Here is a 15,692-nt window from a genome sequence, read left to right as displayed (position 1 = left end):
GAATTCCCTTCTCTGAGCCTCAGTTGCCTCATATGTAAATTGGATATAATAATAGATATAGTTCCTAACATAGAGGGTTACTATAGAGGGAAGTCTTAAATGGGAGGTGGGAAGACTATCTCTTCCCCACCCTGGATAAATAGTGGATAAATCAAGTGTACTTGATGGTGGATCAAGGCAGGGGATGGGGAGGCCCTTGGGGGCCACATACCTGTTGAATTCTTTTTTCCTTAACATTTTCCATGTCCTATATTTTGTACAGAATAGTCAATAATGTCTTGGCTGAGAAAACTGTGGTTTATGATTTAAACAAGTCTGTCTGTGATCAAGCATCTATTTTTAAGGTATAAGACAGGTGGCCTTGGCCCCTTAGTACTTGGGTGTGATTGGTGGTTCTGGCAGCTTTGGGGTCAGGAGACTTGGGTGCCTTGGAATCACTGAATTTGTTGACCAGAGTGGGGTGGCTAATGTTGACTTTGGATTTGGTGGCCTTAGGTTTGGATTGGGAATCTTAGCTGGTAAACCAGGGCAGATAGGTGTCACCGTAGTACATAGAGGACCAGGCCTGGAGTCAGAAAGACCTGAATTCAAATCCAGCCTCAGATACTTCCTAGCTATGTGATCCTGAGCAAGTCACTTCAACCTGTGTCTCAGTTGCCTCATCTGTAAAATGAGTTGCAGAAGGAAATGGCCAACCCCTCCAGTATCTCTGCCAGGAAAACCCCAATTGGGGTCATGAGGTGTCAGACATGATTGAAAATGACTAGATAATAAAACACCTTGTTTTTGAGTCGGTGACCTTGGGATCAGTGGGCTTAGTAGCTTCTGGGAAAGGACTTGGTCACCTTAGGGTCAGCGGTTCTGGCTCCTTTGGATTCATGCTCGGAGATCTTGGGGGTTGGAGGTTCAATGGCAGTCTTGGGGTTGGTGTGCCTGGTGATGCTCTTGGAGTCAAGGAGTCATCTCAGTCCTCATCGATCTCCAAAACCAGGAACTCCAAATCTTCAACCCGGCTCTCCTTGGTTCCTCAGGGGTAAGGAAGGACCTCAGTGGAGCTTTGGGGAAACCAGATGACAGCCCTTGGCACAGTTAGTCAATTTATCTTTGTTTATGGTAGATGTACAACCACTAGGGTGGGGGAAAACAGGTTTTTGGTCTAGGCAGCTCATTTTGGAGGCCATGGAAGCAAGAGAACCCAGTTAGCAAAGATCATTAAAACTGGAAACTCCCTGGTGGCATGACTCACCCCTCTCTGTTCTCCTCTATCACCTTCTCTCCCAGTCTACCCCCACCCAAGAAGAATGTGTTTTGCCATACAACAGGTAGGAAAATTCTTAATCAAAGCCCTGGTAGCCACATCTGTAGGATCGACAAGAGGGCTATCTATACTAACCTACATTGGTCAAGTCCACAGGAGCAATGTCTACAATGGTTTCGTCTGGCTTTATCACATCTACACTGGCCCTGTCCATAGCGTCACCATACTAGTTGCCTCATCCACACTGACTGTATTCCCATGAGCAATATATCTGCTGGGGCGGAGTCTATGCCTAGCTCGTCTACACTGGTCATGTCTGTTGAGTGAGTCTACGTTATCTTTTTTTTTCAATCGGGGTCCTCACTATATGGGGCCAGATACCTTACATCCCAGGGGAAAGTGGAGGTTCTGCCCTTGTCTCCGGCTCCCCCACCCCATGGTATTCCTCAAGTGTAGGAGTGGGTCTGTTGCACCCTAGTTCCATCAACCACTACTATCAGATTCGCTCTTACAAAGAAAGTTATTTCAAATGTATAATCATAAATATTCAGTTTACTCCTAACACATGGAAGGCGTAATCTGTCTCCTCCTTGGTGTCTACCTTGGTTCCCATTGAAACACAGTCCACCTTTTAATACCCATCTTGAGTTCAAATCCCTACACTGCCAGACTGCAATGGCCAGGCTGGGAATACATGCTCCAATGTCGCCATCACCCCAACTCTTGGGTCCAGTGGGGATTGCATCACCTGGATCTGAACCTGAGGACAAATGACATAATCTTCACACCCCAGACCCATTGATTGGATGAAGTCAGAATAAGAGAGACAGAAGCAGAGGGGAAAGAGAGAAAAGAGACAGAGACAGAGAGAAAGAGCCAGAGTAGAGGAAGGAAGTCCTTCCTTTCTCTCTCTTTGGTTTGGTTCACAGTACTCCACTTGTGGGTGACCTGGGATCTTTACCTTTGGACAAAACAGGAAAAAGTGACCATTGCAGTCTATCCTGCTTTCAAATAGCAGCCCATCAAACTCCCCAAACCAATCAAAGGAGAGTCTCCCCTTGTGCTTGGGGCCTGGGGTACCTCCATGTTGGATTATCCGGATTGTGCAGGCCAAGTCTCCCAACACTAATATGGGAATATGTTGCTTTCTCTGAGACTGTAAGATCTTTAAAAACAGGGGATCTTTCATTTCTATCTTTGAAATCCTTGCAGTCAGCAGAGTATCCAAGACATATGAGGATCTTAATAAAATCAAGTGGACAGTTGATAAATACTGAAGTGTCTGCCCCAGTGCTAAGCACTGAAAATATGCTATTCTTAAAAGAATTTAATAATTATTCATATTTAAAACAATCATATAAAGATTAAATATTAATAATGTTGAATAAAAAATCTGTTAATATTAAACATTAATTTTATAACTAATCAAATATTCTTTATTAAATATAAAACACTAATTTTACTAAACATAAAGTATAACTTTATTAAATACTAAATATTATGTTATTATATTTATGTTGCTTGTTGCTATTAAGAATTAAATATTAAAATAAATGATATTAAAACAAAATTGTTTTATTTAAATATTACTAAATATTCAAATGTAATTTTATTGCTATTAAATATTAAAAATGTTAATTATTTATAACAAGTTTTATTTTATTTTTTAAAAATTGCCTGCCCTCAAGGGGCTTACAATCCAATGAGAGAAAACAATTCATAACTGGAAGCTGAAAAGGGTAGGGAAGGTCATCAACATAGTGGAGAAGTCTCGAGGAGGAAAGCATGGGAACGGCTTAAAAAAGAAAGTTTGATTGATTGAAGAGGAAAAGCCAGGAGACTGGAACATAAATTCTCCCCTTGATTTATTTCCCAGAGTGCTCTTAGGCTGTCCACAATGATCTTGCCCACAGTGGTAAGACAGATGAGGAGGCTGGTAAAAACACAGGCATGTGAGGCCAACCCTCTCCCAGCACACTCCGGGGACACTACAGCTTCATTGAACTTACTGTTTCCTATGTTACCCTCCCCGCCACCATCCAATGGGGTTCTGAGTTAGAAGGGACCTGAGTCATTTAGTTCAACCCCAACCTGACCATGAATCCTTCCCATAACTTACCTGACCACTGATCCTCCAGGCATGGGGAGCTCACAAGCTTTCTTTGTTAGAACAACTAAATTTGTCAGAGAATTTTTTCTTGCTTTTTTCTCTTAATCAATTAAATTGCCATTATGTAAATTCCTTAAATTGGGGTTGGTTCTGTCCCTCTTCCACATGTCAATCTTTAAGGCAGCCAATCAATGAGAATTTATTAAGCACCTACTAAGAAAGGCAGAAACAAGGTCCCTGTCCTCAAGAAGCTTACAATCTAATGGGGAAGCAAACCAAGGTCCATACGAGATCTGCCCAGTGGGATTCTTTCTCAGAGAGAAGGTTCTAGCTTTGGGGGAGAATATCATGCCCCACCATCCACTCATCTACTTCCCCAGTTCCTTAACTTATTTTCCTACTGCATGCCTGGCCATGAAGGACCTTAGGAGTTGCTGAGTCTAACTCACCCCTTTCACAGATGAAGAAACAGAGGTCCAGAGGAGACCAGTCACACAGATGGGAGATATTGAGTTAGGATTCAACTTCAGATCTTCCTGACTGCCCATTGCTCCATCCACCATGGCACATTGGCTTTATTTCTGAAGGTTCTTCTCCATTCTAGTCCCCCTTTCTGGGACTACAGCGAGAGGTTTGGCACAGGGAAGGCATGGATGGGCATCCAAAATGCAGATAGGGCCTATGTATCCTTGGATAAGTCACCTCTCTGGGTCTCAGTTTCCTCATCTGGTAAAATGGGGGGGGTGGACTAGCTAATCTACTCTACAGTCTCTTCCAACTCCTCTGGTCATGCCAAAGGAGGGTCAGCTGTAGAGATGGGGATGTGTCACCTGGAGAAGACTGGATGTGTGGGGGGTGGGAGGAAGCTCAGAAGTAGGAGAGATGAGGAAACACCACAGGGAGGCAGATTTTGGATTTTGGTTTATCCTTCCCAACCTGGGGTGAGTGGTCCAGAACTGAACCCAATCTGTCTCCTGGCCTTCCCTCAGAGCCCCCAGGACTGTACCTCCCCTTGGACCCTCAGCCAAGGTTCCACTCAGAGATCTCATTGAAAGGGCATGAGCATGCTGCCCCCCCCCAGTTCTTTGGAATGGGAATAAATTCTTGTCAAATTGTCCAGTGTTAGGACTGGAATGACCCTTGCAAACCATGTGAGCCAACCTACTGTTTTTCCAATTCTAGGGTCCTCTTGAAGCCCAGAAAGTTGAGCAAGGGACTTGTCCAAGGTCACACAGCCCCTCCTGGGCAGAAGAAACGAGTCAGGACAGGAATAATCCAAGTCAATATTTCATGGTACTTTTAAGTTATGCAAAGTTTATATACAAAATCTTGATTAATATTTACAAAAAACCTGGGTAGTAGGTGGGATTATTACCTTCAGTTGACAGATGAGGAAACTGAGGTAGTCTTTGGTGAAGTGACTTGCCTAGGTTCACATGACTAGTAAGTGGTTGAGGAAGATTTGAACTCAGGCCTTCCCAATCCAAGTACAAGATCCTGCTCACTATGTCCCCTTAGTTTTCTTGACTCCCAGACCAAGGTCTGGTGCCTCCCCTCTTCAGCTCAGCCCCTGGGGACTACTTGAAGCCTGAGCTCTGAAGCTCAGGGATTGCATGAGGGTAACTAGAACAGACCCCTCTCTGGACTTCTAAGGGAGAGAGAACAAAACCAGGCTGGGGTGAAGAGGGTGTCAGTGGATAGTGCTTAGTCTGAGACAGAGTGGGCAATTTAAAGGCCCTTGGCCCTCCCCTCAGCTCGAGACGCATCTGTCTATCTATACACATTTCATTGACGTCATTCAGAATCCAGGGGCTTCATCTACAGTGGTTGTGTGTCTTTAGGGACTCCCTTGGGTTGAGGAAACAGCTGGAGGAAACAGTTTAGATTCCTCAAACTTCTCAGAGGCGGGGATTGACCCCCCCCAGGGTCCCAGTTGGGGCTGGTGTGGTACCCTCCCCTACCCCCAAGCAGAGTCTTAGAAGTAGAAAATCACAGAATATGAATCCCTCCAAAATCATCCAGTCCTAGCCCCTCATTTTGTAGAGGAGGAAACTGAGACCCCCAAGAGGAGAAGGACCTTGCTTAGAGTCCCATGGTCTGCTGGGGTCAGAGGCAGGAATGGTCCTCAAATGTCAAGGCCTGGGCTCTTCCCACTCCATCCAAGTCCAACCTTCAACTCCATTGAAGGCCCAAAGATCCAATTTGGAGTTCTGGTTTCCGAGTTTTCTTCTTCTCTCTACTAGTGATTACAGCACTATAACTAGAGTTAGATTTAAGTTCAAATATAGCCTCAGACACTTCCTAGCTATTTGCCTTAGTCTCTTCAATTGTACAATAAAGATAATAATGACCCCCAATTTCGAAAAGTTGTTGTAAGATCAAATAAGATCATGTTTCAAAGTGTTTTAGCTGAATAACTGGAACACAGTGCTTAAGAAATGTTTTGTTTCTTGCCTTCCTGTTCCAGCCCAGCCTCCCTGAAGAGAAGTTTCCAGGGAAGGACCACCATTCCAACCAAAAAAAAAAAAGCAGGATTTTTTTAATAATAAATTTTATTAACATTTTTTTGTTTTTACATCACCTCTATTTCTCAATACTGCCCTTCCTCTGCCCCTCCCATTCAACCATCCCTTATAGCTAAAAATAAAAAAGAAGAAGAAAAACCAGTTGAGCAAAAATAACCAACCGAGGGGAAAAGTCTGGCCTTGTGTGCATGTAGTCCAGTGGGGGAAGGTATAGGGGTGGGGGGGGCAAGTTTGAGTATTAGTTTCCTAGCATCTGGTTTCTGTGATTTTATTTTTATTGTTCCTTCTTCTGACATTCTTATCGTCATTATATTTATTGCATTCTGAGTTTGCATCAGTTCACAGAAGTTATCCTATGCTTCTCTATTCTTCAGATCAATTGTTTCTTACAAGGGGAGAGATGGGAAGGGGAATAAGACTTTATACTATTTCAGACACTGTGAAAAGCTTTATAAATATCATCTCATTGAATAACAACACAAATTTATTCCATTATATGCATGTACATCGATCCCTTCCCCTCTGGATGAGAAACTACTTGGCAAAAAAGTGTGGATTTGGGGGGGCAGTTTAGACTATGAGAAGAAAAAAGAAGACTCAAAAGAGGAATCAGACCATTTGTTAGCAGTCAGTAGTAACAGTTTAAGGATGGAAGGAGAAAGTGGAACTCTTTATTTCTATTTTCTTTCCCACTGAAAATGACCTTCACAATATAAAGGTCAGAACAAAGATGGTCCACTAGGGTTTGATACCCAAGTTAAATAAGGAGATGGGGAAAAAAGCAACCTGCCTTTGATGAATTCAAGTTCCCTGGCCTGTTCACTACAGAAAGAACCCTCAGATGTGATTTTTGAATAACAATCTGTGCTATTTGTTCATCTCTTTTGGATTTTCAGAATGTCTATTTTCATCCTCATTTGAAGTTTTCTAATTTATTGGCTTTCTAGAGTTGTTTGTTTTTTTAATCGACCTGTTCCTTTCTCTCTCTTGTTGATGAGAGGAATTAGAGATATGACTATCTCCCTACGAACTGATGGTTTTGGCTGCATCTCCCAAAGCTTTGGTTTATCTCCTTGTCCTCATTATTTTTAATGAAGTTATTGTTTTGGTAACTCTTATGGACATTTGAAAGATAGTAGATAAGGAGACGTGTGGAAGGACTAGGGAGGGACAGGTGGTGGCCTGATTTTCTAAAAATGGAAAGAGAACAAATTCTACAAATCACTGATCACTGACCAAGGAACTTGGCACAAACACTAGAATATGTGATTAACAAGATGGTGGTCACTATCCAGAAAAGGAAGCTGTGATTGCAAAGAGTCAGCATGACTCCATCAAGAACCTTCCAATGTTGGTCAAGTTATTGTCCCTCTCAGGGTCTCCCTCAGTTTCCCCTTTCTGTAACATGAATAGATTGGTGCCGATGGCCACTGGGGTCCTCTCCACTCTGTTTGTGGGACAAGGAGGGAACAAAGGTTACTGCTATCCTGGGGCAGTACAAACCTTCTGGGCTTGGGTCACACCTTGGCCAGTAGCTAAACTCTTCGGAGACTCAGTTTCCTCATAGGTAAACCTAATAATGCTCCAAGAACCTACCTCAGAGGATTGTTGGGAGGTTCTAATGAGACAAGGAATGTAAAGCTCTTTATTTCAATTTTTTAAATATAGAGCTCTTTGTAATTTTTTTTTTTATATTTCTCCTTGAGACTCTGTTTTCTCACCTTTAAAATGGTCAAAATAGTCTTTCAATAAATCTTTCCTAGGAAAGCCGAGTTCCCTCAGAAGCACCATAGCCTAATGGACAGAGAGGAAGGCAAAGTTTACACCTCTCAGGGCAGAGGCAACTCTCTAAGAGAGGCTGACCTGCACTAGTGGAGGGCATTTCCTCCTCTGGGAAGTTCTGATGGGAGTGAGAGCACAGGTCTAGTCCCTTCTCCTCTCCTAGGACCCCTCACAGCCTTGCCTGGTCCCAGGATCCTGAAGGGCCCCAGGCAGGAGGGAGGCTGGGGTCTGGAAGTCAAGAGCAGGGTGAGGATGGAGACCAAAAGGAAGGAGGGGAACAGTGACTGGACCTCAGGCAGAAGCTGACTTTCCAGACTCTAAGAGCACGAACAAGAGGAAGGGAGGTCTGGGTGCAAGGGTGAGCTAGTAAATGTTTAACAACCAGCTTTGGAGGTGAGAGGAAAGGACACGTTTGAAGGAGAACCTAATTATTAACACTTTCTTCATCACTTTCTTAAGTCTAGACAATGGACTAAAGAGTAAACCAAGTCCTGACTGGTAATTTCCAAGATCTCACCCATCATGTTCCAAAGGCCATCATGGCAAATCCCCATCTGGAGCTTGGTCCAGTGTAAGACTGGAGACTAGGAAAGGAGGACATAGACTAAGCATTCTGGGATGGCATGAATTTGGGGAACCCCAGCAGGGCTTGGGGTGGAGCAGGAAGCCGAGTCTGAGCTGGAGGGCCAAAGTGGATGAAAGACCAGAGGGAAGAGGGAGAAGGCCTAGAGCTCTCCAGGCTGGGGGCTCTTCTCAGCACCACCAGTCTTGGGTAGGTTTTCTAGGTTCATAACCCAAGGGAATGACTAGGCAGCTCAGGTGGCTACCAGAGAGGAGACCCCTGCCCATGGACCTAGAACTGGCTTTGCTCCAAGACACCCCACACTGTAGGAAAGTAGAGGGAGGGATCTGGAGAGAATCCAGAGCCCCATCAGCACACCGGGGGCACTTCCTTCTCTTTGGCCAGGTGTCTGGCCCCGCAACAGGGGAATCCCGGGGCCAGGAAGCCTGGGGCTCCCCCGTCATGGGGTGAGTCACACCCTGGGCTGGTGGGAAACGGACCCAGAAATCCAGGAAATGACAGCTGGACCCCTTCCTGTTATCACCCCCCGAGGACGATGGGGCAGGAAATGAATGGCCTGCTCCTCTCCTCCCTTCTGCCCTCCACTCACCATCCCTGGGCACCTATGCTAGAGGTTTTCCTTTCCCATCGGGGAGCTAGGCCTCCCACATCCTGCCCCACCCCACAGAGGATGTCGTCTGTCTGGGGTTAGGGGGCAGCTCAAGTCGGGGGGCTGGGCTAGGCTCAGAGGGCCAAAGGAAAGAAACCAGGATAATTCTTCAAAGGTGGCTTGAGGGGAGAGAGAGAGAGAGAGAGAGAGAGAGAGAGAGAGAGAGAGAGAGAGAGAGAGAGAGAGACACTTAGAGACAGGGAAGACAGAGAGCGAACTAGACGATCAGAGAAAGAGACAAAAAGAGATGCAAAGAGACACAAAGACAGAAAGACCAAGACAGAGAGAGAGAGAGAGACAGAGAGACACAGAGGAAGGGACAGAGAGGCAGAGAGACAGAGACAGGGAGACAGAGACAGAGAGAAAGAGAGATGCAAAGAGAGAAACAGAGAAAGACCAAGACAGAGACACGGAGCAAGAGACAGATAAGATAGACAGAGAAAGAGAGACATAGAGACAAGAGAGAGAGTTGACCTTGAAAACTAGGAAGTGCTGTACTCGAAGCAATCCTCTGAATGTGTAAATCTTGTCTGCCCTGACCTGGCCTGAGCCTTGGGCTTTGCACTCTTCCTTCCAGGGGCAATGCCTTCTCCCCAAGAACAAGCCTGCAACTCCTCTCTCCCTCCCTTCAGAGGAAATCCTAGAGAAGTAGTCAGGATGACTCCTGGGTCTAATTAGGCCCTTGTGAGTAGGAATTATTTTGCTTTTTCTCAGTTGAATTTTTAAAAATTATCTTTTTGGGTTTTTTGTTTTTTTTAATTTTATTTATTTTGAGTTTTACAATTTTTCTTACAATCTTACTTCCCTCTCCCCCCTCCACAGAAAGCAATTTGTCAGTCTTTACTTTGTTTCCATGTTGTACATGGCTCCAAATTGAGTGTGAGGAGAGAGAAATCATATCCTTAAGGAAGAAACAAAAAATATAAGAGAGAGCAAGAGCAGACAATAAGATATCAGGGTTTTTTTTTTTTTCTAAAGGGAATAGTCCCCGAACTTTGTTCCATCTCCATGGTTCTTTATCTGGATACAGATGGTATTCTCCATTGCAGACAGCTCAAAATCATCTCTGATTGTTGCACTAAAAATTATCTTGAAAGAATTTTAACTTATTAGGAAAGTTAAAATGTAGCCCCAGAGTCTAACATCCAGTAGGTGTTGTGCCTCCTATAAGATGTGGGACTTTGTCTCCCTCCTTGACATAAGCGCTCCCAAAGAACTGGGTCATATCTCCCCAATGAGAATGGGACTGCCCTCAAACCAGGTCATATCTCTGCCCTCATACAGGATAATCCCAGAGGATGACATTTAGATCTTCCCCACTCAGACCCCAATGATTCTGCAGACAATTGCCCTGTACTGATATCCCATGGGTCACTTAAGGGCAGGATGTGTCCTTTAACATTCTCTAGGATCCTTGAAATTTCCCCTCCTCCATACAGACCACTCCCCTTTGTCTATGAGGAATTCAGATGGTTTGGGTGTTGACTGGGAGAGAAAACCTGGAAGGGTTTGAGGGGGTCCCTCATGGTTGAATATAAAGACCTCATGACTCTCTCTCCTTTAACAACTAAACTTATATGAATGGATTGGGGAAGGAAAGAGGGTGCCCCAAGACTTTCAGGGGAAGGGGAATGGGAAGAGAAAAATATGAAAAGAGGTCTCATCTTATCCCAATGAACAAGTCATGGCCTGCTCCTCTCCCCCCTTCTGCTCTCCACTCACCATCCCTGGGCATCTATGCTGGGGTGATAGAGAGAACTCCAGGAAACTCCAAGTACTAGATCCCCTCTCTCCCCTAAAAAACAGCCATGGCCTCTTAATGGATTTCCCTATCTCACGTCTCTCTCTTCTCCACCAATCCTCTGTACAGATGCCAAAAACAATTTTCTTTTAATTTGTAGACCTGACCAAGTTACTCCTCCCAGCTCAAGAAACACCAGTGACTCCCTATTGCCTCTGGAGGAAAATACAAATTTCTGGGTTTGTTGTCATCTGACTCCAACCTTTCTTTCCAACTTCAGACTTTCCTTGGCATCCTTTACAGTTAAATTTCTTTAGAGACAGTTCTGCTTCCTATGCCCGCTGCCTGGAGTCCCCTCCTCCCTCACCACATAAAGGAAATTAGAATCCCTTCAAAGTCCCACCCTTTGCTGGAGACCTTCTCTGATTCTGTGCCCCAACAGACTTTGATGGTGTTTACTCTGTATAGATGTTGTAAGAATTTTCTCCCCAATAGAATATAAGCTTCTTGAGGGCAAGTATTGTCATTGTCTTTGTTTCTTTAGATTCAAACACAGTGTCTGGCACATTAGGTGCTTAATAAAAACATTGAATAAATGAATGAATGATCACTGAGGGGGTTATAGAATGTAGAACTGATGGGGGGGAGAGGAAACACCTTGGAGACCAATTAGTCCAACCACCTTTTCCAGAAGAGAGAATTGAGGCCCAGAAAGGGGGATTTTGATTTATTCAATGAACCCCAGCTAGGAAATGGAAGGGGGTGCACCAGGCATTCTATTTGTTCGAAACCTAGTGGACTTCCCACTCCACCACAATACCTACCGGAACAAAGGGGAAGGGGACAGTGTGATGTTCAGGAAGTATGGGAAGAGATCAGAGTTCAGCCTGTTGGGTCTTTTCCTCTGCCAGGCCAGGGACTCCCAGAGTACAGGCCAAGAATGGAATGTCTCTGCTAGTGAGAACCTACCTGGGGGAGAAGGGCACAGGATATGAAAAGCATAGGACATGGGAGGTAAATAGTTCGGGAAGTATTACACCCAGTTCTGGGTGATCCAGTTTAGGAAGGATAGTGAAAAACTGAGACCTTCCAGAATGAAAAGAGTGGTAGATTCAGAGTAAAGGACCTGGGTTCAAATCCCATCTGGAGGTTTATTAACCTGTGACCTTGGGCACTGTTTCCCCATCAACAAAACTGTAAGTTGGACTAGGGGACTCCTAAGACCCCCTTGGGGGATCTTATTTACAATACCAATCAGTCAAATAATAAACATTGATTAAATGTCTACTGGGAGCCAGTGCTGTATTTGATCTGGGGATACAAAGACAAAAGGAACGCAGTCCCCGCCTTTGAAGACTTTCTGTTCTAATTTGTTTTCTTTTTTTTTTCAATTGATAGTTTATTTTATTTTTCCACTTCCAAGTTAAGAAAGTTTTTCAACATTTCTCCACATGCATAGCCTATTTATGTTACAAAATTTCCTCTACCCTCCCTTCCCGCCACCCGCTCGCCTCATCAGATCAGTCTGGTAAACATTGTACATTTGTGTTTAACATGTTTACGGATTAGTCCTTTTCTGTATGAGAAATTAGGGAAAAGAAAGAAAACCATGAGATGGGAAGGAAAAACAGAAGAGAAATCTTTAAAAAGTGAACATTGTGTTCCTTCAGATTCAGTAGTTGGATTGTTTTGTTTTGTTTTGTTTTTCTTCCTCTGGATGTGGATAGCATTGTCCATCACAGGTCTCCCAGGGTCTAATTTGTTTTCAATTAGCAACAATATGCTTTCTCTCCTGTCTTTCCTTCCCCTCCAGTTAGGATAGAGGAATACAGGAAAAAAAATCCTGTAACAAGTATACCCAGTCTCCATGGCTTAAATCTTTTCCCTGGTTCTCCCCATTTCTCTCTGCATCAGTTCAGATAAGTCTTCCCAGGGACAGGAGCCACATAAAGAAAATGTCCGGGGCAGCTGGGTGGCGCTGTGGATAGAGCACCGGCCCTGGAGTCAGGAGTATCTGAGTTCAAATCCAGCCTCAGACACTTAATAATGACCTAGCTGTGTGGCCTTGGGCAAGCCACTTAACCCCACTGCCTTGCAAAAAAAAAAATGTCCTCTATCTAGTATTTTCTCTGAGGCATAATTCAAACCCAGGTCTTCCTGCCTCAAACACCAGTGTTGCCTCCACTTGACCAGGCTGTTTCTTTCTTCATTTGAAGACCTGCTGAAAAGAGGGGAGGCAAGAAGGAACTGGCTCTGGAAGTATCGGGGGTAGTTGCTATGTCATTCACTGGTACCTCTTTCCTGTTCTTGCTAGAAATTGCACCTTTCCCCAGCTAGGGGCCGGCTCTGGGCCCCCTCCTCCGGGGAGCCCCCAAGCCTGCAGGCAGACTCTGCTGTTCTGTCAGCCGCTCAGAGCTGATGGGAGAAGGGGCTGGGGGAAGCAGCAGTGGGCGGGGTGAGGTCTGATTTATGATGGGTCCTGACAGGACATTCCTTGCTCCCTTAACAGATGTTTTGTTAATTCTCGATTTCTCCCGTAATCTGTATATTTTTGTCTCCTCGTGTAGGCTGGGCCGAGCAGGGATGATGGAGCGACCCCTCATTAATCACGGCCAAGTGGAAGCTCAAACTGGTTTTATTAGTTTTCGGAGCACAAGGTCCCATAAATTACAGGCCAGGCGTGAGGCCCGGTCTCCCCCACAGCCTCCCCCCCCACCCTGCTTTCCTCCCCCAGGGCCCTCCTGACTCAAGAGAGACAATCCCCTTAGAGCATTGGACTTGGGGTTGGGAGACTTTCAGGTCCTATTCCTCCACCAACTAGCTGAGTGATGTTGGCAAATCTCTCACCCTTTCTGGGCCTCAGTTTACCCAATTGTAAAATGAGGGGGTTGGGCTAGGTGACTTCTAAGGTCCATCCAAATTGCTCTTTGTCTGCTATGACTCATTGTGTGACTTCTACAAATGGGTTTGAGACTCAGTTTCCCTTTCTGTAATTCTAGAGATGTTGGATTGGGATACTATCTCTAGAAGTACCCTAGGGGCATCAAGTTCAACTCTGTCATTTTATGGAGGAGGAAATTAAGGTGAAGTGCCTTGCAAAAGCAAGATCCCTAATGCCAAAGACAGTTTCCTTTCCTCTCTAACATGCAGTTTGACCATCTCATTTTACAGACCAGGACACTGGGACCCAAAGAAAGGGAAGCCAAGGTGACCCAGGTACAAAAGGGCAGAACATGGATTAGAATCCAGGTCCCTCCAGGTCTTGTGACACTGGTCTCCAAAGTCCCTTCCAGTTCGGACATTCTGTGTTGGTGCTGACTCCTGCCCACGCCCTGGGCTCAGAGGGCTCTCTGGGCCAAGGGGGTCAGCTGGCCCCAGAGACACCCCCAGCTCCCTCCTAAATATAACTCCCTGCAGGCAGCTGGGCTCTGGGACCCCGGAATAGAGAGCTCTGTCAGCCCTGGCCAGGTGCAGGGGCCCGACTGGGAAGGTCAGGGGGATTGGCGGGCAGGCCGCCTGGCCCAGGGCCGAAGCTTGCTGAGGTCATCTCAGTTTGCTGCTGGGGTGGGGTAGGTGGTGATAATAGAGACACCGTGTCCTCAGGGGACAGCTGCAGGAACCCCGAGCCTGGGACAAAGCCCAAAGCCAAGCATCCCCCTCTCCCCCCACTCTCTGAGCCTGCCCCACCCCACTCAGGGCCTCTGGAGTGATGAAATCACAGGTCCTTGATGGATTGACCTTGAATCCTAGTTCTAGCATCAGAAGGACCCTTAGAAGGCATCTATCTATTCTAACCCAGCCCCGAAACTTACCAGCTGGGTAAGTTTCTCTGTGGGCAAGCCCACTGGCACTGCCTACATTATCAGATTATTTCAAGGAAAGAAAATACTTTTCCAACCCCCAAAGCATTACACAAACAGGAGCTATTATTTCCCAATGAGTGATCATGCAGTCTCTGTTGAAGATCCCATTTGACGGGGAGCTCACTACCTCTTCAGGCTATCCATTTTGATTAGAAGTTTCAGACAGAGCACTCCTCCCCAGTCCTCCAACTCATCTTCATATGCCAATGGTTTCTTTTTCTCTGACCTTCCTCTGGTCATGCTCTATATGGCCCATTACTCTCTGCACACCAATCAAGTCATATCCCTTCTCTGCTGAAAACTTTTCACCTACTCTTTTTTTTTTCCTGGAAAACTTTTTTATTGTGGGTGAAGAAGCAGGGCAGCTGGACAGTTTAGATGATTCCTATCTTGTTGGCAACATCTAAAGCATCATAGTCTGGAGCAAGCTGGACATAGGCCTTCTTCTCTCCATCAGGCCGGATCAGTGTGTTGACCTTGGCCACATCAATGTCATACAGCTTCTTTACGGCCTGCTTGATTTGGTGTTTGTTGGCCTTGACGTCCACAATGAAGACCAGGGTGTTGTTATCCTCAATCTTTTTCATAGCAGACTTGGTGGTCAGGGGGAACTTAATGATGGCATAGTGATCAAGCTTGTTTCTCCAAGGGGCACTTTTCCGAGGGTATTTTGGCTGCCTTTGAAGCCTTAGTGTCTTGGGTCTCTGGAAGGTGGGTGAGGGTTGGATCTTCTTCTTTTTGTGGCTGTGGATGCCCTTCAACACCACCTTCTTGGCCTTCAAGGCCTTGGCCTTGGCTTCTGTCTTGGGGGGGCGATGGCTTCCTTCTTGGCCTTCGGCGCCATCTTGGGGGGAAGGCTCACCTACTCTTTATAGCTTTTATGAAGTTAAAACTCTTCATTCCAGCAATCAAGGCCCTCCACAATTTGCCATCAGCCTAACTTCCAGACTTTCTCACAAATCACCCCCTACACCCTGTTCTTCAGTTAAACTCCACTGATTTGTTACCTTAATACAGTATAGTCTCCCACCTCCTATATTGGGAATGTCTTCCCCCTCCCTCTTCTCATCAAGAATTTCCACCTATTCTTTAAGGATCCCCTCAAATACAATCTCCTCTGGGGAGTCTTCTCTGATTGTTCTTCTCCCACAGAAAAATCACATAGTGAGTCTGGTAATTTT

General features: G+C 45.4%; 1 pseudogene; it reads right to left on the bottom strand.

Annotated features, from left to right (window-relative positions):
- Positions 1-14,885: 14,885 nt before the first annotated feature.
- Positions 14,886-15,355, bottom strand: LOC141498134 (large ribosomal subunit protein uL23-like; annotated as a pseudogene).
- Between the last annotated feature and the right edge of the window lie 337 nt (positions 15,356-15,692).

The sequence above is a fragment of the Macrotis lagotis genome, chromosome X (assembly GCF_037893015.1).
Source record: "Macrotis lagotis isolate mMagLag1 chromosome X, bilby.v1.9.chrom.fasta, whole genome shotgun sequence".
In the NCBI taxonomy this organism is placed as follows: domain Eukaryota; kingdom Metazoa; phylum Chordata; class Mammalia; order Peramelemorphia; family Peramelidae; genus Macrotis; species Macrotis lagotis.
This window is presented reverse-complemented; position numbering and strand designations above follow the sequence as displayed.